Below are 22,342 nucleotides of genomic sequence, written 5' to 3' on the forward strand. Positions count from 1 at the left end.
ATCCCTCTCTGCGGTACTCTTGTAGTTCTCAGGCTCTGAAAGTATAACAAAGTATAAAAAACTTTGTTCTTTGCTTAAGGAGTGCCATTTCCCAGCTCAGAGGGTCACACCAGTCAAACTGAGAGGCCGAGAAGGGCCCAATGAGAGGGTGAAACAAGTGGGATAAAAGTACAGGAGAAGGGAGAAGGCAGTCAAGGTTGAAGATAATTAAGTTACAAATCAGCCGTCCGGTCAAAACCTATCCTTAAGCGTATGCACTCTGACCACAGAGATTAATGCAAGCCAGGTCTTTCTCTATTGTTTGGTGCTGTTATTTGGCTGGCCTTCCTCACTGCTGAACAGGGACCTACATGCACCAACAAGGAGCCTATGTTGGTCTCAAGGGTCATGAGCAGCATAGACAGCTGTGCTTCCATTGAAAGAGAGAAGGAGCATCCTAAAGCAATGAGGAAGAAGAATGAATTATAGCACCTTGTCTAATATATTGCAGTAATGTAATATAGCAGCAATAACCCCCAGAGTAGCATCTGGTGAACCTGTGACTAAACATAGCTTGTTTTGCCCAGTGCGCACAAGTGATGAGGATATATTTTACTCCTCTACTTCACCCTGCGAAAATATAAGTGGTAACAAAGCTACTTTGGGGAAACTTAGACCATCTACAAATCATAACTGCAAGCAGTTACTTCTTACCCAGGAAGCACGTAGCTCATTCTGCAGGAGAGTGCCCAGGAGCATAAACTCCTGAGTCTCAGTTACGGCTACCAAAGTAGGTAAAGATCTTCTCTCAGCTACTCACTGCAAAATTCCCTTTTAAACGCCGGTGTGTAGGGGGATATTTCAGGTGATATTTCCCAGGGATGCAGAAGGCCTGACTCTGCCATGAAGACTATTAGTGACTAGTTGCTCTGTCCTCCATCAGAGTTAATCCTGCAGGAATGAAAGGGTTTAGATTTCAGTACTCACAGGAGGAAAAGAGAAGGGAGGAGGTGTAGCCCCCTGCTAACATAACAATGTGACCAGTGGCTCTGCCATCAGTTATAGCATTGCTTGTATTTGGCATTATATTATGAAAATACCTATTCAGAGTGGAAAATAAGATCAAAGACAACATTTCCGTAGTGATGACTTTAGGTCCACTTCACTCTGCTCCCTCTCCTCCTCCTGTCCTTCGTGTTTCAAGGCTCTTGCTCTATTCATCCACTCTATGCCACCCCAGGTTTATAACATCACATCAGCAGCAGCGCTAATAACCCATGATTCTTTTCCCCTATTGTGTTTGTCAGAGTCAGTAATCTGGGCACTACAGTAGCGCAGCACTGAAAAGCTACAGTGTGTTCCTATAGCAACCAACTAATCCGCAGGTGGAAGGTGATTGGGCACCTTTTGCACCGGAACAATAATTTGAAAGATCTTTTTCAGTGTGCTGTTCTGTGGCATGAGTTCATTGTATTGCAGCCCACCACGAATCATTATAAGCTGTCATGAAAATGCAGCCATAGCTGCACAAATCATAGCAAAGAGAGGTGCGTCTTCCAGCAACGAGCCCTTGAAATATTTCACAGCAGGTTAAGAGGCCAAATTGTGTACAGCGAGATGTATTGTACAGGATAAAACAAAGGGCTTGTATAATAAGCCCATGCTGACAGTTTCCGAGTTGGGGAATCCCAGTGAAGTGTCTGTGCATGAATATGTGTTTTCCTGAGCCGTGGAAGGAAAACAGGCATAATAAAAGAAAGTGCTAGGCAGAGCTCCCACATACAACTCTTGCAAAACCAATTACTCCCACCTGGGTATTCCCATTTCTCCTAAAACTTCTCCTTTTACAGAAGAGAATTTAATATTCTCTAATTGAAACCTCCAATTTAAGGCATTTGTTACTATCCTCAAGGTCTGAAATCCTGGCCTGGATTTTCAAAAGGTGATTAGAGATTGTAGAAGTCTCAGATGTTTGGATATTCAAATGAATGAACTTTCAAGAAACACAGAACACCTTCCTTCTGAAAGTCAGTTTTCTTTATCTTTCTAACAGTAAGAAGTCTGAATTTTGGATAGAGACTGAGCTTCCAAAGTAAACCATCTCAATCCATGCAATATATGTAGCACAGTCAACGACAGTATATATCTATATCAACCTGAAGAAAGGATGGCTGCTGTTTCAGTGTGTTCCTGAATTCCACTCTTTTTTCTTTGAAAGCGATAGAATGAAAATAACTCTTTAAATCTAAGATGTTCAAACACATGTATTTCCAATATAGCGATGGCAGTAGTTGTCCAACCTGTTTTATTGCCTGGGTAACATTGATTGAGGAGGAATTGTCTTGGACTGCCAAGAAAATACATAATACAGTTCATTTCTGTAAGTAACAAAATTTCTACTTCTTATTTTTTATTAGAACATAGGAAAAAAGGAACAAAAACACAGAACTAGCAAATTGAACACGTATGGACTGTAAGTGATGCAATGGAAAGTGTCACGGGAAGGTTAAAAAAGGAAATCTGTAAAAATCTTCAGTTAGAAGAACATAAATAATAGAACTGCTTTTAAAAATTATTTTAAATTTTAAATAATTAGTTTAATTATATTGTAGAGAGGATATGTTTATTAAGTGCCTGGGCTTCACAAGAACATCGAAAACTCGCACTGTATCAATCAGCTCTTTCAACATTTGTTGGCATGGTGGAGGAAAAAGGACAGACAGAAGTATGGTTATGGTTCAGTCATGACTCCTAAGACAGCCACTTAAAAGCTTCCCAACACAGACTCCAACCTGGGGCAATTCAATTTTAAACAAATTTCCTAACTGGAAGACAATGAAGTCACTGTCTCATTTACAACTGAAGAGTTTTATAAAGGAAAGGATCCCCAAACTAACAGACTAACAAAACAGAACAGATTCTGCTTTCATGGTGTTATTTTTTACTCCTCCCAAAGTAAGATGAGTAAAATGGATGAGACAAGTTCACATACTCAGTCTAAATCAAGTAGGAGAAAAGCTTGAATGAGGAACAGGGAGATCCCCTAGCAGTCTTATTGAGTATTCTACAGCAAATATCAGTTTCTTTCTCTCTGCTGTCTTTCATCAAAGAATCTTTTCTCAAATGAAGTTTCGTTTAAACAGGCAAATTTCTCTGAAAATATCTTAGTCAAAATTTTCCAGCAAAATATTCAAAAATTTGTGACCATCCTTAATTGTGATACATATTGATTGTTCCTTTCAAGAAATTCGTGCCTTACAATGACATATTTTTGTTCCGTTCAGATTACTTGGATAGATAGCATTGTTTTTCTTTCCAAAGCACATCAAAGAGTCCAAATTTTGGCAGGCTGTCTGTTTTCTTTTTAAAAAGGAGAAAAAAGGAAGAAAAACATCACTAAACAAAGCTAAGAATAACTGCTCCCTTCTGAAGAGTTGTGTTTCTTCACTTTGAGATTCGTAGTCATGGTGCTCACTTCAGGGAGCTGCTGAAACAGAAAGCCTGGAGGTGAGGAGAGATGGAAAGATCAGAGAACTGGCACAAGATAAACAGCCTTTTGCCTCTTGATGTTCAGGATGAATCTAACCAAAGTCAGTCAAGAAGCAAAGTCATCGTTACTGCAAAGCACTTTCATGATGGGCTATGCAAGTTGAGGCTGTAGTCTCTTACTAATCCCAGTGGATTCCAGGTTTCCTTATAACTGCAGCTAGTATTTCATTGATAGCGTTGGGGATAGTTTTAGTCTTTAGTTTGTGTTTAGTTTGCATTTCAGTTTTGTAGTTGAATAAATTTTATACATTACATAAACCTGGGGGCCTTTTCCTTACAGGACAAACAGCTACAAGATGTACATACCTTCATTTGTTGGAAAAAAGCTACTCTGAGTAGCTCCCCCCTCTGTTGAATTTTTGGAAGAAGTAGGTTGGTTGTGTTCCAGTCTTAAGCATCTTAGATGGCCCCTAGATTATTTTTTTTTAATTTCATGTCTCCTTTTCAGCCATAATAATTCAGCAATAATTTACTCAGCACAGACTGGTACTTCAGCCTGTATTCTTTGTAAAATATCAAGCTCAATATTAATAAATGGCATTAGAAAAACACAACAGAAGTACAACCATCTCTTATTCTGTGTGAAGCTTTTCTCTCTGTCTTCTGCAAAACCAGTGTTTATTGGTTTTAGAAACAGATTATTGTAAGGCTTGAAAATCTCCTCATAGATTAGAGAAATCTGATCTAGATAGTGGAGAGTGGTAGAGTTCCCACAGCTTCCTGAGCAGAGATTCTTTGCTCTGTGTTGGAAATAAGACATGAGGAAAGACTAGGGAAAGAAATTACACTGGAGGTAGTCTAAGGAAGATGCCAGGACTGACTACTGTATTAGACAACTGTGCAACAGAACTAAGTGGGCAACCCTTCCCCACAATGACCTGTTCTGGGGCAAAACTTCTTTAGACTTTTAATGGGATCTTTAATAAGACTTTTGTTATCTAACAGATGATAGATGTACTAATGAAGAACACAACATCACAGGAACCGTCACTGAATGGTACTTCAACAAGAAGGTGGGAATAAAATGATAAAATTCAAAGGCGTATGGTATGGAGCTGCACCCCACTGCAGTTCATGCTGTCCCCACACTTCAGGCTTTCAGGAATATGGCCAATTGATACTAAATCCATGGCTCAGAGGGATAAATAAAAAGTGCATCACATAGCTAACTTGTAAATGGCTGGGGTAAAGAATATGTCCTCAGGATAAAGATGACAAGGTTCATTGCTAGCACGAGTCAGACAGTATGTGAAGTTAGGCTGTGCCCTATTGCTCAGTACAATTATATGACCTTATAACAAAGCATGGTCAAGATGGCAGTGATACTGCATATAAAACAGCCTGTTGGAAAGTTGCTATTCTTCAAACTCGCTTGCATCTAGACATCTTTCAAGTGATTTCAGAATTTAGGGTGAAAGTAGATCTTAGGCCTTTTTTAAAAAGCCATTTCAAATCCTCATTCATATCATAAATGCTTTTTTCTCCTTTTTTCTGCAGGCCACTTAAATCTCTGAGGCCATGACATTGTCTGGCACTGAATGCAGCCCCTTTTTATCATTATAAAGAAATAATGAAAGCATATGGTGGAGAGGCACTCATATTTCAGTGTATGGTGCCTTCCTCATTCTCCATAACTAAGCACTGAAGAATATATAGTATGATGAGAACATTAATTATTCCAATATACTAACAGAAAATTCTTAACAATTCAGTCATCCCTTCTGCCGAGCATGAATGTAAGTTCAAAGTCAAAGAAACCAAATATATTTCTACTTTTGCACATTAAACATCAGCAAGCGACCTGTATTTTATTACAGTACACAGCTGTTTTATCACAAAAGTAAATAAATCACCGTTGAACCAACTTTGGGAACGAAGATTTTGAATAATAACACAATTAACTTTTCCCACAAAGTCCAAATAGCCCACTTGCTCATAGTTGCTACAAGCTGTGATTCCCACGTGAAAGATATCAACTTATTTCCTTTTCCTGTCAATCATCAGTACCAAGTGGGGCCGTGGTATGTCAGGTCATGACCTTTCACTCTGGGCATGAGCCTGAAAGCCACTAGTGAATCAACTAGTTTAATTATTTAGGCTGTTTCTAATAAATATAAAAATGTGGCCTTAAATATTTCACATGCTTGTTCAGTTTGGGTTTTCAAGTGCCTCTTATCAAGGCCACCAGCCTGAAAGTGTGCTCTTATTGGTAGGAAATCAGTCAATTAATAACCAAATCCAGCTTTTGGAATAAGGTTTAGATTGTTGATTTTGAGCTTCCTGGCTTGGATATCACTTGCTTTTTGGTGTAGATGACAAGCTTTTCATTATCTTTTTTTTTTTTTTTTTTTCCTTCAATTAGATTGTTTTAAGCATTACCAGGAAGGGTTTATTTTCTTACCTCCCACAAAGCTGTCCTTTAATACAAATGCTACTGTAGGATGCATACTTTTCCATATATACTTTACAATCTTCTTTAACTAAGGAGAAAAGAAGTCAAGAAATAAGAAATCCAATACAGTAAACTTCTTATGATACAATTCTTCTAAAAAAATTCTTGAGTAATGTTGACAGCGTTTGACTGCATTTCTGGTCAAAGTGTGATGACAACCCTCCTTTGCTAAAAATCCCAGGCTTTTCCAGCTTATAACTCCCAAGGCTAAAATCCCAAACTTCAACCAAGCTGCTGACTTCAACTATCATTTACCACTCTTAAAAAAGGATTGTGCATGAGCTCTGCAGTCATTTAAGTAGAAAACAAGTAGTAATGCTTTCTGTGGATAGCAAGCTAGTGATGTGCAACGATCTATAAGCATTTACGCTCACTGCATAACAAGCTTTCCAGCTGGTCATGTCAGGACAGAATCAAACTTGAGAAATGAATTGATGATGCCTTTTGAAAGACTAAGTCTCTAAACTCCGACTGCCAGAGCCATTTCTTTCTTTGGAAAATTCCTGAAATGTACAGAACTTTCCCAGGATTTCATAGGACTGTTTTGTTCTACCTTTGCTTAGTGCTCTAAGAATACTCAGGAAAGTGAGTGTGAAGGACTGTCTATTTATAGATGATAAACCCAGCTCTTATCCTTCTCCCTTCTCTTCACCCCACACTCCTGCATCAAAGAGAGGGCTTGGAGAAAGGAAAGAGGGCTACTCCTGCTGTCACTTTTCCGTTCACCCTCATGAGATGCTGGTTCTGAAATACCAGCATTTCAAAATTTGCTTTCTCTTGAATCAATGGAAAAATATAAATGACAAAACACATCACAATAAAATGAAATTGCTGTGCCGTAGATATAATCAAAACTACCTTAATTGGAATGTTTTTGCCTTGGGAGAGTTGAAAACATTTCATTTTAATACTTTTTGAATTCTTCGTTCTTTTTTAATTACTTCAAAGTACGCACAATAGCACATTATAATTTACAATACGATCAAACAGAAGTCAAATGGAACATTCCATTTTGCTGAAGTGTCCCCACCTTATTATGCTTCTTCCCAACAATTTCAGCAAAATTGCTCTCGTCCTGAGAAATCCTTCAAATTCATCTCAGTCAGCATTTACTAATGAAAAGCAATCTTCTAAGTAGTTTTCAATACTGTTTACTCAAGATGCATCAGGATGAGAATGTGTTTATCACATGTGAGCAACCCCCTGATCTCCAGGTGGATGAGGGATCAAAATCAAGTATCGATCCAAGGATCTACCACTTTGAAATCAGGTATGGAAAAATGCTAAGGAGCACCAGCGATTCTTAGGGGTTTCAAGTGCATTTAGAGTACACGGTATCGCCTGGAACATGCTTCAGCTTGCACTTCCCTTATTTAGCGTTTCAAAGGCTGACCTTTCATGCACCAAGTTCAGCGACATAGCAGTCAACCTATTAATGTCCAAGGAAGCTGTGGACCAAATCAGACAGTTTAAATAACTCAGCTGTGAACACAGAACCCCATTATCATTTCTGTGAGGCTAATCTGAACAGCTGATTCATCTTGAGCAGTTTACTATGGACGACAGGTCTTCACAGCATCCATTTTAAGTTTAAAATCAGATGAGGGTGAAGAACTTTGCACTCAGACACTATGTTGGGAGGTGCCATATGAAAGGACAGACAAGCAGAGAGGATCACGTAAAGGGCCTTATTTCACATCATGTTTTCATTGCTGTATTCTGATGTAATTCCTGGTTTTAGTGGAATAAAAATATGTAATGGAGTAGAGAGTTGGGAAACTGGAATAGCCTTTCTATACCACATATATAGAACATCACCCTGTTAAAACGTGTCTAGCTGTTGCATGTATCTTGTGGTTTTAGTCAAAGAAAGCTGCCTGTATTTACCATAAACATCTGTTAGTAGCACAAAGCCTAAACAATTTATGACAGGACCTAGCCTGTCTTTTTGATGAGCATGAGAATGTATAGATCTTGACATACCTTTTCCTTCACCCTCTGGTGGTGCTTCACACCTTTCATTACACAAACATACAGGCTGAGTAGAAATAATCCTTCCATCACATCTTCTGCACTGCCTGACGTATGATGCCTTTTGAATACCACCAAATTATAAATGAGAAAAAGGAAACCCACGTGTGTTCTGAAATCAGGTTGGGAGATGACGGAAGCAACTACATCTCACAATTCTTTACTTCTCTTCCAGTATGTACATAGAGGGAAAATGCTGTCATAACTGAAGAGTGATGTCACTATATTACTCCTTTACCCTTGGTCTACTAGTTGCTCAAGTAGGCTGTTGCTTTAATAGAGATTATCTGAGTTTTCAGCAGTTCCACAAACAATATTTTCATTGTCAACATTGAAATCACAAGCAGTTTTTAGCTTGTAATGAGGTTTTCATTTTTCTCAAAGCTCGAAAAAACCTTTATGTGATAAGATGAAGATGTAAGATGATCTTACCAATGTGTGAGTGTTGCCAAAGGCATTACTTTAACACAGTCCTGTATTTCTTCATTCAAACAGGTGGCGATCAGGTTCTAGAAAAAATAGACTTCAGGTTTTTTTCACTTACCACTGGAAAAGGAAGGGGAAAAAAGAAAAAAAAAAAGAGAGGGAGTTACTAAAAGTTCTTTTACAATCTCCAAAGAACTCAACAAAACAAATATATTTGGAAGAAAATTTCCAGTCTTCCATTGATAGATTATGGCTTCCTGCAGGATATTTCGAACAACTCGTCTAAAAAGCTTAAAAATGGTACTGCTTAGGAATCTAGGAAAAGGAAGACATTTGATATGACATAAAAAATTAATATATACAAAGTGGGCCCCAGCATTCACATACACAAATCCAAGTGATGGTGAAGACAAGGACAGTCCCCACAGCACTGAGAAAAGACAGGCTAAAGCTGACCTGCAGTATTAAGCGAATTATTTCTGACAAGAAAGTAAATGTGGATTCAAATTCTACAACTGCCTCTGATACACAGCGTCAACATGCTGGGTTCATATTCTAACTGAAATTGTAGTCCAAATTTTGCACTGGAAGCTGATCTGTAACTGAGGAAAACAAATTTCATATTTAAGCTAAAGTTACGTGCCTAAAAACATGATGAACATTGGAAAAGTCCTGAGAGATAGAGGTATCTCATGTGGCTCTACTCAGTAAAGTGGTCAGACCTTCTCCAGACCTTCTGACTCACCCAAAACTGAGATGTATTTTTACCACTCATACTTTGTGTTACGAAGCAGAGGCTTGGGCTGCCTCCAGAAGCTGAGGTACTGCTACCAAGGTCCCTTCAGTGTGTGGTCAATTTTCAGATGCCAAGATAACCCTGCAGGCAGGAAAAGACAAAGGCACTTAGCAGCTACAGAAAGGCAAAGCCATTGCTAGTCTGCTTTAATTTACCAGATGCTGATTGTATGGAGGTCTCAGATTCATAAAGCATACTTATGACCCTGAAAACTTATGATAACCATGTAGGGCAGTCTGATCCTGGCATCAACGATGATTTTGAATTTTCAAAGCCACAGTGAGTTTTGTGGCTAAACACCATTGTGTTCTTTGAAGATTTAAGGAGCATTACATTTTATTTGAGATAACTTGCTTTCGGAGTCGAATGGCGAGTTCCATAAATTCTTCCTGGATAAAATCTGAAGTAAACATCACAAAGTTTTGCATGTGCTTCTTGCAATTTTTTAGGAGCTTTTATGTCAGAGGGCAGTGGGAAACGGCTGGCAATGTTATATTTCACTTCTTAAGAATAGTTTTTGCGTATGCAAGTTTAAGCAAGAAATATTTGGAGAGTGCAACTGTGTTCCAGTCTTGCTGGATTAAGTGGCAGTTTTAATTAAAACAATTATACAAGTCTTTGTTTTCTTCAGCTTGTTTGATTTAGTTGGTTTCTTTAGCAACAAACAAAGCTTTCATGGCTTCTTCACATTTGCACAGAATATTAATGCTGCTGCTTTGATTTTAGAATCTTGGACACTTATGCAGTTTCTCAGCATTTAAGTCTCACATCACTGTTAAGATTATATGAGCAGCAGAAATGAGAATGAGGGTATTTGTATCTTGATACCATTCGGTTACAATCGGAAAATCCAGGAAATGGCTAAAATAAGTTTGACTGCGAGGACTTGCAGAACAACTGCATCACATTACAATTATGCAAAAATGTCAGACCTTGTACAGTTTCAGCTCCATTGTCCTTTCCTTCCCTCTCCCAAATTCCTTTCTTAAAAACGGTAGGACAATGTCATACTTGAGGCTGTATTTTCATACAGTCCTTGCAGTGTCTGTTACAACAGACAATGAAAATATATAGTTCCTCGACAGGCTGCTATTTGATACAGTACTGTCACACTGCGACAGGTAAGCTAAGGTGGGATTAGCAACTTCAGGGTTACATGATCTAGCACTAAAACAACCAAGACTCTAAATGAAATTTAAGAGCTCAACCGTAAATAAAAATCAATCTGAACGGTTTGGGTTTTTTTGCCTTTCTTTCCCCAGACAGTGATTTATTTTATGTCAAAAGGGTAATTTTGATATTTAAAATGTCCCAACTCACAAGAAGTGACCCTCAAGAATTGATTTTGCTTTCGTTTTCTTTTGCTGAAGTTACTCCTTCCACCGTAACCCTGGTGCACCCCTTTCCTGAGATGGCTCCTTGCGTGCAAACACAGAGCTGTAACTGTCTCTTAGCTCCTGGCCAGAAAATTAAAGCTCTCGCTGCCAACCACAGTGCCATCTCAGACATATGTTTGTATAAAAGCACCTCTCTCTTGAAAGGATGAAGGGTTGTCTCTGTCAGCATGTGCGCAGAGGCTTTATCAAGGCATATGTGATGCTTAGTAACACAGCTGGACAAAAAGGAAAAAGAGAAGGTGGCCTAATATTGAAAAAGACCACCTCTGTCTGAGAATTTCATAATTTGGTATGTCAATAACCTCCAAAACCTTCTTTATAGTTGGCCTTCCCACTTATAGTTGGCCCGAAGTGATGGCAAAGAAAAAGGTTTATGGTGGTGATTTGGTGTTTTTTTTTCTGTAAAGCTTCTCATTTTCTTCCTCTTTTTTGAACATTTCTGATCAGCTCTGCTATAGCACATCATGTTTTAAATAGACTTCACGTTTAAACTATCAATGAATTTATCTTCAGAAATGCTGACAAAAATTGTAAGAATCAGCACAAAATATGTTTTCATTTGGGTGTATTTTGAAAGGAAGAGGAAGTTAAAAATGCATTTCTCTCTGGAAACAGAAGTTCTGAAACCCAAAGAAACGCGGTAGTATTTTGTTTTACATCAACAGTCTGCACTGGTAGACTGTTCATCCTAACAAACAAAAAAGAACTGCAACTGCTGGGCGAGTGTGGCTGAGACCTCAGAGGTGGCCTTTGGGGTGCAGAGGCAGAAGCAGGCAGCCAGGCACTAAGAGCAGAAGTGCTGCAGGGATGGCCTGGTGCTGGCAATGGCCCAGGCAGTGCTGGGAGCAGCAGCGTTTGACCAGCATGGAGGGTTCAAAGCCATCGTGTGCCAGGGGTGGATTTGAGGGAGCTAACAAATAGCCCTCTTCCTACTTACAGCATGTCTTTGCTTCAATTCACTGTGAATTCATTTAAAATACCTAATTTAGTTGATGCTTCTTGCTGTTTTTTAACACACACAGTGCTCTCTCCCCCTCCTTTTTTTTTTTTTTTTTTTAATCTGCTTATCATGAAATCAGTACATTTTCCTTTCTCAGACCTGTAACTTAATAAAAACCAAACCATTTCTTCCCAAAGAGTTACAGCTCCTCCCAGATGAGTACATCTAGGTCAGGTTTCAGCCTGGCATAAATATTTTATGTTTGGGAACTAAAGGTCTCCAGAAATCGGGGTTCATATTGGAATGCCTGACGTAGCCTTAACCATACCAGCACATGCGGGTGCTTGCTTTAATAAAAAAGCCCTTAATCTCATTTGGCTCTACCTCACTGGCAGCTTGAAGCACTTGAATCAAACAGTACAGCTGTGAATTGTGACACTGGCTGGACGGAAGCCCAGAAAACTTTTCCCAGAGAAAACCCTTGAGGGAGGAAAAAAAAGAAAAAAGAAAGAGAAAACATAAGAAGGAGGAGGAAAAAGGTTTGACAACCGAAATACAATACAGTGGAGAATGAAAAAAACCACAACCAATCCTTGCCCCCACCTCCTCCGAAAACATGAGACAAATCAGAAAACCAAAAGGAAGATGGAAATCTTCTTAAAAAGGTTAGTTTGTAAGGCAGAAAGGCCAGCCTGAGCAGCCCTGAGTAGTGGCCCCTGTCCATATTCTCTGCTCAGCAAACAACCAAACTCAAGCAAATGTGAAAGCTGAATTATAACACTTTTTCAAAACACACTGAAAAGAAAAAGCAGAAAAAGAAGGCAGCTTTGATTTTTTGTGAGCAAGAAGGAAAACATCCAACCGAGGAAATTTAGAGAGGGTTTGGAAGCACAAGAGCCATAAACAGACCTAGCGTAAGTGTGCTTGCAGTAACAAACAAAAATAATTTTACTTTTGTTTCAATCCTGAGGATAATACCTTCCCTAAAGGAGATAACTGAGCAATATGAAAAAAACCAAACAAACAGGAAAAAAAAAAACAGCACAACACAACCACTGAAAGCACATCTGAATGGGAGGAAATGCTCTTTTTTTCGAAGGCAGCAGCCGTACTCTGGAGTCATAAGGTCAAGGGGTGAATTTCTACTGAAGGAAAACATTAGAGCTAGATATTTCTCATCTGTCAGTCCCATTAAATACCATTTTTTAAGGATTCAGGACTTTGCAATGCGCCTTTCTTCAAGTTAGCGGGATAATAAAGATTCTGTTGCCTTTTGCAGATGTTTAAAGACATGATGTGAAAGACGAATTCTTCAACTAAAACCCTCAAGAAATGTCACTTCTGTGTCTTAGTGAAGGAGCTCCAGCACATTCTCCACATAAACATCTGCTGGAAACGTTTTAAAAAGGAGGATGTTTAAATAATAGCTTTTGTAGGCTTTCTGTGTGTGTGTGTTTTTTTTTTCTCTCTCTCTTCTTTAAAGAAAAGAAAATGAATTTGTGGAAAGTTCTTTCTTCCCAAGCAACTTGCCTTTGCAAACTCGCCTCAGCTAGGATGGTCTAAAGAAGCAAGCTGTAAAATGAAGGAGAGAAGAAATGTTGAAAATATTCCTCCAAAACATTCTGTATCAATCACACCTCAGACACAGTCATAAATTAGCTCTTTCTCTGACTTCAGAGAGTTGCTTCTCTTCATTTTTATGCTAACTTGTTTGTGACAATTACAGCAAGGCTTTATTTACATAATAATTGGATTTTTCTATTAAATATAACAGAGAAGGGGAAAAAAAGGAAAAATAACAAACATTGTGTCACAAAGTGGTAAATATTTGGCATAATCTGAGGAAAGGAAAAAAAAATAATTAAAATAAACTTAGCATATAGTCCACTGTAATTTGACCTTTCCCTACAGAACTACTGTAAGTCCAGCAAGACTTCCCCACCATTAAATGCCTTCCAGTGAGCTGCCCTGCAATAGCTGTGATTGTGTACCAAAGTGGGGTACATTTTTGAATAGATCTGCCTTACTTCATGCTTATTGGAAGTCCCACACCTTGAGATGAAGTGTGTCTATTCCGAACTGGCAGAAATTAGAGACAGTTGGAAGTTCCTCCTAGAAACTCCACCTGTTGGCGCATCAGATGGTATTTCATCTAATTACAACTACGTATCCATCTTATGGATCGGGGGCTTTTAATGCAGTAAATTAAAGGCCTCATTAAACCCAGAAGATTCCATGTAAGATTCATGAAAAATCCTACTCCTTTCCTTCCCAAGGATTTTGCACACTCTGTGTGTGAACATCCTATTGGATTACCAATATCATCATCCCTACACATAATTACTGTCATCCCTACACATAATCATGTATCGAGACTTTTCACAACAAATATTATTATATAAAAGACAGAATTGTAGATGAATGAGAGTCAGGTGTCATCAGCACTGCTCCAGCAAGTGATCAGGAAAGAAAAGAATCTTCCACTACTGCAAGGCTCAGAAGATCCCCTCCATTACTAATGCAGATTCCTCAGCATTCTCTTTGCCTGCGGATTCACACCCACTATACACCAAACTTACTTTCACAGATGCCTCAATACCTCCCTGCCTTTGGTGAGGTACTCGGATGGAAATGAAACTATTTTGGCAGAGATCTCTCTGAGAGGAGAGAGATCCAGGAGATCACACATTTACTTCTATCCCCTGGCTCTGGCCTCTCCTGATGCCTTACAGTGATGGCATCATTACTTACCTCCAAGTTTCTTGAGCTGTACAGAAAAGGTCCTAAAGTGTTAACAACACACTCCTTCCATTCTTTCTAAAATCAAAGAGAGGTGAAGACCTGATCTCCTCATTGTTTAACACCCTCGATTTTCTTATTGAGGAAAACTGCCTTCTAAGCTCAACTAATTTAGGTGCAGAAAAACAGTAGTATTTACCAATTGTTTCTTATCTGTTGGAGCTTTATTTCATAAGTCAGTAACAATTGTCTATCTTGATGATTAGTTGTTACTGCATATCAGCTTGAGTTTTGTATTCATATCCTTTTACAAAAAAGGTTGAAAGTTCAGTCTTTCCCAGTTTTCCCATCATGTAATAAAACATCTTCCGTGTGATCTTAGCTCCCAGAGTCCCTTGTGACTTTGACTTCACTGCTGGACACAGCCTTGTAAAATTTGAAGTTCGCTGGGTTTGTGAAAAAAATACAGCCCTTTCTTTGTGCATTCCTTACAGATGCATCAAGAAGTCTGTGCGATGTGATATCCTTGGGCTGAGAGTCAAGACAACTTCCCCCGCATGAAAGTTATAAACATTTCATTTAACAATTCCTTTAATTAAACTATTTGCTTTTCTAGCATGTGTATACTTGCATGTCTGGTGACATAAAAAAGGAAAATAACTATCTCTGATTTAAAAGGAAAGACACCCAAATACTTCTGTATAGAGGTAACATAAGTAATAAAGGATAGGGAAATGGAAACTTTCGTCCATCCCTACAAAGGAGCAACAACAAATTTGGCTTCTAATTTTATTTGAATGGTGATTGCTGATATTTACTCCACACTTTCTCTACAAAAGTCTCTAAACTGTACAAACCTCCCCACACCAATTTAACACAGCTGACAGACACCAGCTGTATCGTAAAATGAGAAGTTTCTCAACGGGCAGTGATTATCTGCCAGTGGGTAATATCCTGTCTTGAAACACTAATGCCCCTCTGCAGGTTCAGCAATGGGATATCAGAACATGGATAAGCATGGGTTTAAATGTTTGCATGCAATAAAAGATGCATGAGAATGATGTATGTATTAGAAATTTCCTGCTGATGATTTTTGCAGGGACTTTTCTGCAGAATATAAGACCCGATCATTTTGTGGAACAGTCTACCATTGTGTAAGATCTTACTAAATATTTATGTGTGCAAGCCAGACAGTGAATGTACCTTTTTATGAACAGAGTGGGTGTGACGTAGACAGATGCAGCTTGATCTTTCCCATGCTGACCTTCACAGAACTTCATACCTGACCTGAATGAAGCACTGTCTCAGGGGTGAGACACATCTTGCTCAAGGAGAAGAAAATGAAAATGCTGCTCAGTTATGTGATGAAGCTTTACAAATTTGAATGCATTTTGAGCATATGATCACAAAGTCTCAGGTTTTGACAATTATGCAGCATATATGAATGCCCATTTCATTCACTGTAAGCCACATTTACTGTACAAAGCTTTCTAGGAGCATAGAACCATGGGCTACATCCTTTGCTGAAAACGTGTTGCATTCTTTCTCAGGAGCTACAATTATCATGTTTCAGTAAGTAAAATTAGAATAGCTTTATATTTGATATAAAATTGGAATAGCTTTGCATTTTTTTCCTATGCTGTTAAGTTTTAGACCTTTCTGAGTTAAGAGAAAAAATCCCCATGTCTCCATACATACTAAGTTTATGGATTTATGTTACTATTTTGTTCCTTGTTCATATCTATGAGTGCTGAGGATATTCTCCTTTCCGAAAAGAGGGAAGTTGAGATTTCCAGCCTGCATAATTTTTCTCAGCAAAGGAGAAAAAGCACCTGCGTAGCTGCAGCTTCAGGTCTCAACTGGTCTCTTCTGTTTATAACATCTGGCTAATAGAATTCAAATAAAAGGGCTGCCACTACTACAAGGAACAGCTATACTGCTTGGGGTAATGGGCCAGTTTCTGTTGTAGGGGCTGTTAAAGACTTACCAAAGACAAAATCTCTTCTGACCTTTGGGCTCTTTCTGCATTTCAGTCAAGTTTCTCTTGCAGATACCATAGTGATGGCTGCACCCATTTCTAAATTGCCAAATGTTTCAAAAGCTCTTTGAAGGAACAGGCAGAGTAGACTAAGAGTTTAAAAAAGAGGAAAAGAAAAGCCCTCAAACTTTCTCAGTGTATTGATATTCTTCAGGGCAATGAGGGTGCAGTGAAGGAGGCAGAAGAAAAACCATTACCATGTTTAGTTCCAGAAATGCTTCAATTATTGCTAGAGAAGCTGTCTAAAAAGCACTAGAAATTGGTGATGTGCACTGTTCACACACTTTGGGAGGAAAAAAACTCAAGACAACAACAACAACAAAGGCAAACGTCTTCTCCAAAGAGGGGAAAGGTTAGAAATTATTTGTGCTGCATTGATCAATTTACCTGAGTTGTCTTTCGATGGATTGTATTAATGGAACTTCATTTTCTTTTATTCAGCTGCTGGCCAATTTCATCTCGACTCTTAAAAAGATCAATGAACACATCTCACTATCTTTGTACAAAATGAGCCTCTATTTTTCCCTTAAAGTTTAAGAGACTTTATTATTTTCATTTGTAATGGATTTTTCTGTCTCCTTTTTCTTTCAGCTCCTGTTGTGATTTCTGTATTGCCTACCTATTCTTTCTTTCTCATGGATTTTGTCTAAACAAATCAAGTTTGCCTTTCTGTAGGGTACACGGTAGGTAGGAAGTTATATTTTAGGTCAAGTAATGTACAAACATTTAAGATTAAGCGCAGCTCCTACTTTAATGCTGGTGTGAAGAGGATGAAGCATCACTAAAATAAGACCAAAAAAGAGAGTGTATTGTTTGAGGAAATTCAACCAGCAATGTCAGTGAATTGTACTTGGAAAGAGTCTCAGTAAAATCAATCAATCAAGTATTACTCAACAGGAGAAAGGCTAACAAGTTATGTCCACAGAGGATTAATTTTAACCAACAAGCAGGGTTGGTTGGTTGGGTTTTTTTTTTCTAGTTTCGATTGATCTTAAGTAGACTTAATCCTATATTTTCATTCTTTTCTCAGGTAGAATTACAAAATTGTAGCAGTTCATAAATAATTCAGCTAAAGACTCCTGAAAATGTTATAATTTAGTATCTGATCTTGCAGAACTTTGTATACAGAACAAAATTAATAACATGAATGGAACAACTCATTGAAGTAAGATTGCGTGCTTGAATTCTCACAGCCCAAATGCCATTATTCCTTTGAACTTCATGTGTTTCTTCTTATTTTCCTAGTCTTTTCACCCATACCAAGTTTCATTTTTACATTGGCACATGATAGAAAATGTGAACATTTTGTTGCAAAAGGCCTAAAAAGGATCTGTAATGCTCACCAACAAAACTGAGACACTAAGCAATATTCAGGTGGCTTGTCATTAATTGCACATTCATTTTGGCTTTAACACATAACATGAAAACTCTGGGCTATTTTTCAAGACTTTTTGGAGACTGCAATGAAATGCTACTCTGTATGATGGAAAGCATCATAGGCAGCATCACTATTTGAGTTAAATCTGATGTATCATTCTGGAGCAGAAATGACTGGCCTTTAAATGCATTTTGCCTGGGTCATCTCTTTGATTACCCACATGCAGCACACATCACTTAAACAGCGACAAAGAGCTTGCACGCTTCAGTTGTTTCTTTTCATATGCACTGAAATATTAAACTGTGTAGAGAAATTCAGTAATGTGCTTCATCAGAATTTTGACACAAGTCCAGTCTTCTTAACAAAATGTTTACAAATGAAAACTAGCACAGTCTAAACATACAAGAAAACTCCAGTACCTTCCAGCTCTATCAGCTAAGGGAATTTTTATCCCAGTAGAAGCTCTAATATTGAAAACTCTGTTTTAAGGCAGCATTTTTAAAGCACTCTGCTCTCCCCAATAATGCTTGAAAACTTCCTGGAAAATGAAGTTGTGAGTATAAAGTTGTTACAAATCACCATGAGTGTTTTATCCATAAAGAGTCGGGAACATTCAATTCTGATTATTTTTAACAAAAAGAACGTGAGTATGAAGTGACCATTTGAAATGCACTGTTCTGAACATTTCAAACTTACTGATAACATTTTATTGAAATTGATATGCTCACGCAAGGCATTGTGACTTAGACAAAATGGCATTCTCTGTGCTAAAAAGCTTCCAGCGAACGATACTCATCCTATTGGATCACTGGAAGTTACAGTAATTGCATTATAAAATTCAGCAGTTGTTTGTCTACCTGAAGATGCTTGTGACTGTTTCTCATACAGTAGGAGCAGGCCATGTTTGCAGGATTCAGTTTTGGACTTTCCAGACTCATACCTGAGTCTGTTTATCTCCACAACACCTAGATGATTTAGCAGTCTGCACAGATGCGGTAATGAAAAAGAATAAAACAGATTTGCTTCTAATGAATCAATACGAAAATATGGTTCAAAGAAACAAAGACAGAGCTCCCCTAGGAAAGTCCCAGAATGCCTGGAGTACTGCAAAAGTGGCAAAAAGACAAGAAAAGAGAAAAAAACGAAAAGAAAAGAGAAAACCTTTGGCAGCATTGCTACTCTCCATTTTCCCCATGCACAAGTCTAGTCCCATATGCAATCCTTGCCTTTCTTTGGCTACTGTATTGCTGTTAATAAGCATGTGCTGTACATTTGGCATGCTTTCTATCTTCCATTTGCCATTTATTCCTTTTACAACCTCCTTTGTTATAGGTCTAGCGTAGCAAACTGCTGCTTTATGGGAATTTGCAGCCCACTTGACATATGGTACAGGATCACTGGCCAAAATGGCATAATAGTAGACAGTATTTTACAACCCAAGTTCATTATCTATCTTGTTCCAGGACTTTCTTTGGTCTGTATCCAATAGGAGCCCAAACTCCTAATCATATGATAACAAGACTGGCTCTTCTGTGCATTTGTTGGACATCTCAATGGCTTCCACTATTCTTGGAAGCAGTGATGGACTGCGCTGCCATTCTCTCCCCATGAGCAGCTATAGCCAAAGTGTGTTGGCCTTTGCTTTTTCTTTCTTTCTGCTGGTGATGATCCTGTGACAGTGAACTCATGTTGTTGTGTCTTTTCCCATGCAAAATTTTATTTGTTACTCAGAGCAGTAATGAATTACTCAGACAGATGAATCAGGTCACTAAACTCTCCACTCCAAATGAGTATATTGGAGTGTTACAGTGCAATTATTTGAAGTACAGATTTATCTTAGTGGTGGCAGTACTGCTTCAACTACAGCCCTTCCTTTTCTCATAATGGCTGATTGCTGATGTCTCTTCTGTGCACCAGCCACACATAATGGCTGTGGTTTCTGAACTTCAGGAAACATTCTGTGCAGCGTGTGGGGTAAAGAGGTGCCCTTTTCTGCACCCCTGTACAGGAACGGTTATAAAATAAGTGTGATTTTTATTTGTGAGGAGGAAGAAATCTATGTTAAACATTTGATCTCAGATCTGTTCACACTGGCCAGACAGCAAGATGAACTTTTCAACAACCCTTCTTATTTTCTCTCTACTCAAACAGCAATAGCTACCCACAGTGTAAAAATGTCTTCGCTAAGTTCTCACTGGCCTTCTTATCATGGATATTTTTGACATCTTCATTATGCACTATGTGCTGTGGGTATTCTGCCCCTTACGCTGATTGCCAGGAGAACCACATGTCACTTGTGAATTCAAACATTCCAGCGGAGACATTCACAGCACAAATCACTAGTTGCTCAATTTGATTCAAATCACAAACACTTATCACAAAACTCCTCCCTTTCTTCTGGAGGGCCAGCACATCTCTCACCAAAGTCATGACCCCTGCTAACGGCCGACTTTCTGAATGCGTTCAGGTTCCATTTCATCTAAGACCTCCTGCTTACTGAACAAGTCTAGTCCAGAAACTGGATGAGCTATGAGTAGTCTGATAAGCAAGACTAGCAGCAGTTTTGAATTAAGAAAGAAGAAAAGTAAAAATACCCAATATATAAAGCCAAAGTCAAGTCAGGTAATACAGCTGGGCCCTTTCCTGATATCACAGGTGTTGCATCCCAGGCTTCATCAATATCCACTGATTCTGAACTACTTCCTCCTTGAACCCCAACTCTTTACAGCTTTTATTCTCTTGCTTTCATTTTCTTTCATTCTGGTTTCTTTCTATTGTTGTTGCTTCTTTGAAAAGATCAATGAACAGGTCTTACAGTCTTGGTGTAAAAGAGCCACTATATTCCTTTAAACTTTAAAAGACTTCATTATTATTATTATTATTTGCAGGAAGGATGTTTGTATCTTCCTTCTTGCCTGTAGCCCCCCTGCAGCTAAACTTTCTGATGGTGCTTTGTGTTTAAAAGAAAATTAATGGCAAAGAATACACAATTTGACTTAAAACATATTGATATTGTCAAATGAAGAGCCATTTAATGAATTTTTTGTCCCCAGTGAAGAGCCAGTGTAAGGAACAGTAGGAGCTGCAAACAAGACTGAAAATGGCATTGTAATAGCAAAATGCATTTGCTTGAACAGTGTCTTCCTTTTCTTTTCTAATGATTTTGCAACATTGCCTCTCCTTTGTTCTCTTCATTAGCTGCCTGTGACCACAAAAGCATTCCAGTAAGGAAGGTAAGAAAAAAAACATCCATCCAAATGTTTCTGATATCAGCAAAAACACTTATTAGTACAAGAAAACACCCCACATCGTTGAGGTCCTGTTTTCGGCACACACAAACCCACAAAAGCGAAATCCCAAGCAGCTAAAACTCTCTACCAAGCTCCCTGCCTTGCAAAATTTTGGTTCCTGTCTATGAAAGAGCAGGACCCGAAAGAGGGGAGGTTGTTGACAGAGAAGATGCCATTAATATTTCTGCAATTGCAAGAGCATCTGATGCGACTGCTATTATTACAACAGCACTTACAAGCACTGTTGAACGTTAGGGATTGAAATACTGGTAGCTGTGTTTGAGGCTTTATTTATTAATGCCTCTAAAATGCTTTGAGATTATCAATTATAGGATTTTTACAGAGAAAACTCTTATATTGCTTGTAGCCATGCTGGCCTCAGTCCTCAGCTGAAAGTTGAAACAGCATGCTACGATAAAAGCTGTCGTACTGTTCTGTAATGTAAGTTAATGTAAAATAACCACAGGCCTCTCTAACTTGCATTGTTTGTGTCTACTTTCACACACTGGCTGGAGTTTGTGAGGATGTATTGTGTCAGGGTCAATCACAGCTTTTCGTTAGCCTCCATGGCCCTTTGGCTCTGTGTAGTTGAGGCACGCCAGCAGCAAACTTTGCTTTCTGCATCAATGAAGCTAATGGAAGGCTGGTGTTCAGCATAACCCCAGAGCCCTCAAGATGCTCATACAATTTTGCTGCTCTATCCCAGTGCCACCTGCATGGTAAGGACGTTCTCAGCTTGTATCAATACCACCAAGAATTGTACCATTCTGTCCATAAACCTTATCTGTGGGAACATGGCTTCATGTCCGCGCTGGAGATGACGTAATCTAGTTTGGTAGAAGCAGCTATAAAAATCACTGCTCGTGAATCAGTTATTGGAAATAACTGTACTTAAAAAGTTGTGCTTTCAGATGTTACCTTACACTGTCCTTGACTTGGTGAGCGGCTGTTGCTTCCTCCTGCTCTCATTAGATCAAGCTGAGACCTGGCACTGCACATTAGCTGAAAGCCATCCTCGTCTCCACTGCCTCAGCCACTCTCTTCTTATCCAGTCCACATTATTTGGTAACACAAACCTACCTGCAACTTTCTCATTACTACACACATACAGCAAAACCAAAAGTCATTAATTTGTGAGCTATTCTGTAGAGGATTTCTAGCAAATCCAAGCCTAGCACGTGTTTAACAGCAAACTATTTGAAAAGCAGTTCAACATTTTGAAAATAATCACTTATGCTGCCTTTTCTTTATCAACTTGCAAGATCAATCTACCCTAACTTGCCAAGAGTTCAATTCTCCAGACACAAAGTCAGGGGAATGCATTTTA

This window comes from Lagopus muta, chromosome 10 (genome assembly GCF_023343835.1).
Source record: "Lagopus muta isolate bLagMut1 chromosome 10, bLagMut1 primary, whole genome shotgun sequence".
In the NCBI taxonomy this organism is placed as follows: Eukaryota; Metazoa; Chordata; class Aves; order Galliformes; family Phasianidae; genus Lagopus; species Lagopus muta.